This window comes from Trachemys scripta, chromosome 5 (assembly GCF_013100865.1).
Source record: "Trachemys scripta elegans isolate TJP31775 chromosome 5, CAS_Tse_1.0, whole genome shotgun sequence".
In the NCBI taxonomy this organism is placed as follows: Eukaryota; Metazoa; Chordata; order Testudines; family Emydidae; genus Trachemys; species Trachemys scripta.
Window position 1 is genome coordinate 501,260 of NC_048302.1, and position 2,759 is coordinate 504,018.

The 2,759-nt window shown below is 47.4% G+C and overlaps 1 long non-coding RNA gene across 1 annotated transcript in view; it reads left to right on the top strand.

Moving 5' to 3' along the window:
• LOC117877543 overlaps positions 1 to 2,366 on the top strand; it is a 7,950-nt gene extending 5,584 nt beyond the window's left edge. The window contains exons 2-3 of the long non-coding RNA XR_004645744.1: positions 922 to 973; positions 2,334 to 2,366. This is a non-coding gene — a long non-coding RNA (uncharacterized LOC117877543). The remainder of the gene's footprint in view (positions 1 to 921; positions 974 to 2,333) is intronic.
• Positions 2,367 to 2,759: the final 393 nt, after the last annotated feature.

A 2,759-nucleotide genomic window follows, 5' to 3' on the forward strand; every position in this document is an offset into this window, starting at 1 on the left:
GTGGTTGGGTTTTTTGATGGTATTTAGGTAGCTAAGAAGGGAGATTGGGGGGGGGGGGGGAGGATGTTTCCTTCTCTTTTAATTAGTCTTAAACATCAGTTTAATGTGTGTGACAAAGACCCAAATGAGGGCCAGTCAAATGACTCATGCAGGAAACAGGAAATGTCCGCCACACCATGGCTTAGCTTTCACCAATAAAAAGGACAGCTGTGTGGGGTGGAGGGACCCTGGTGCCTAAAACAAGCTGATGCTAGTGACTCAGGATCAGGTGTGTTTAGTTCAGAAGGAAAACGGCTTTTTTCCTAACCGCCAGCCCTGCAAGCTGAGGCCTCAACAGGACTTTGGCTATTGACATCAATGGGAGCTGCTGGCTCAGGCCCTAAACCTGGGCTTGGAGACTCAAGCTGGCTGCTTTCCCTCTTGCCCGTAACCTGCAATAGATTCTCAGGAGCTCTGCCTCTGAATACACACAGGGAACAGATTTATTCATCAAGAAAGTACCATTTTTGCAAAGTCACTTTCCAGAGTAGAACAGCACTTTAATCTGTTGCTTGTCAGAAGAACAATTTAAGAGCTAGGGGGAAAAGCAAGGTCATAAAGCTCAAATTGCTTCCAAAAATGCACATAACTTTGGCATACAAACAAAAGGCTGGAGATCATGGTGGTACTGCAGAAAATAGTGTCATAAACTAGTGTCAGAGTTAGATGTTGTAGCAGAGCCCAAAGCTATTGGAAAAGGCTGGTGCCCAGCATACCTAGTTTAGGTTAAACATTAATTCAAGAACAATAAAACAGTGATGAAGATGTAGCAAAGATCATGAAAGCAGCAGAGCTTAAGAAAGCAGAAAAGTTCTGCTTAGTTGGATTTGGGCAAATGCAGGAATCGAATGACACTTCAAAATACTTCTCTGTTTGTTGCAGGTTGGGTGTGCTCTTGATCTCAGGTCTAAGGTTGCAAATATCCAGTGTGAAGGTATGTACAAGTGGATTACCTGATTCTACAAAGCCCCTCTGATGCAATGTCTTTTATCTCTGATATGAATCACACAGTTGGGGTCAAATCCTGGTCTCATTAGGGTTGGTGACAAAACTCTCAAATTGTCTTCAATGTGATTGGGATTTGCCCCTTGGGGCCATATCTTCAATGGTATTTAGGTAGCTAAAAATTCAGATTAGGCACTTTTGAAAATTCCACCAGGTGCCTGCATTAGGTTCCCTTTTAGTCCTTAATGGGGAATAAGAGTAATAGCAGTTGTTGCTGAACAATTGCTGTTTGGTGATTCTTGATCAGCTAATGCAGTGAATTAATGAGCTCAGGGGGTTAACCACTTATGGGCCATACCATCTTGGAGTTCCAGGGATGTACTGCAAGTATTGCTAAAGTCTTGATCCAGTGTATTACATGTGACATAAGAGTTAAACGGGAATGTGTTTGTGGAGTAGCTAGGCTTGGTTCTCCCCAGCCTGCCTCTTGTGCAGATCATGTGCACCTGGCAAAGTGGGTGAGAAGAGCTACAGATTAGCACGGCAGTTTGACACTCTCTACAGGCAGAGAAACTCCAGAGCTGCAGGGACAGTGGAAAATCAGGCCAGCTGCTGCAGATTAACATCAGAACACTGAGCCATGGGGGGACTCTGGCCTCCACTACACAGTTCATGCCAGGGGTGTGATGTCACTTACACCCCCGTGAGTGATGTAAGTTACACTGACATAAGTGCTGGTGTGGACAGCGCTGTGTCAGTGGGAGAGTTTCTCCTGCCAACGTAGCAACCAACACTCACAGGGGTGGTTTTATGACACTGATGGGCTTCTGTCAGCACAGAACATCTTCACTAGATGTGCTGCAGCTGCATCGGTGCAGCTGTGCCATTGCAGTACTGCTGTATGTGTAGCCAAGCCCTAATGCACCCCAGACCATAGGCACCGACTCTGGGGCTGGAGCACCCACGGGGAAAAATTGGTGGGTGCTGAGTACCGGTTTAAAAGCAACAGTGTTCATGGTCACCTGTTTGAAATAGGGGAATTTTTGTAAGGGAACAGTAAAAGGACCCCGTTCATGCTGGGCTGTTTACGCTTGGCTAAAAGGGATCATCCCGGAGAATAGCCACATGGCGGGGGGAAGGGATCATCCCAGAGAATAACCACGCAGTGGGGTGGAGGTAGGTGTGTGATGCACATCTACCCAAATACTGCAGCCCCTCCTTTTAAAGGTGAAACCCAACCCATTGCTTGCTCTGGGAAAGTGGGGCCCTGCAGTTTGAAAACATTCCCACATGTTAAGAAGCCATAAGAAGCCAACCCAATGTTACTTTCCCTTTTTATCTCCCCCCAGCTGCAAATGTTTCTATGCTCCCCCTATCATCTCCGTCTCTGAGGTTATCGCAGATTAGAAGGCGAAAAAAACGCACTCGCAATGACATGTTTTCCGAGCTCATGAAGTCCTCCTGCACTGATAGGGCACACCTGAATGCATAGAGGCATTCAGTGGCAGAGGCCAGGAAAGAATTGAGTGAGCGCGAAGAACGGAGGCAGGATGCGATGCTGAGGCTAATGGGGGAGCAAATGGACATGCTGAAGTATCTGTTGGGGAAGCAACGGACATGATGAAGCATGTGTTAGAGCTGCAGGAAAGCCAACAAGAGCACAGACCCCCGCTGCATCCACTGTATAACCGCCTACCCTCCTCCCCATGTGCCATAGCTTCCTCACCCAGACGCCCAAGAACGCGATGGGAGGCTCCAGGCACCCAGCCACTCTA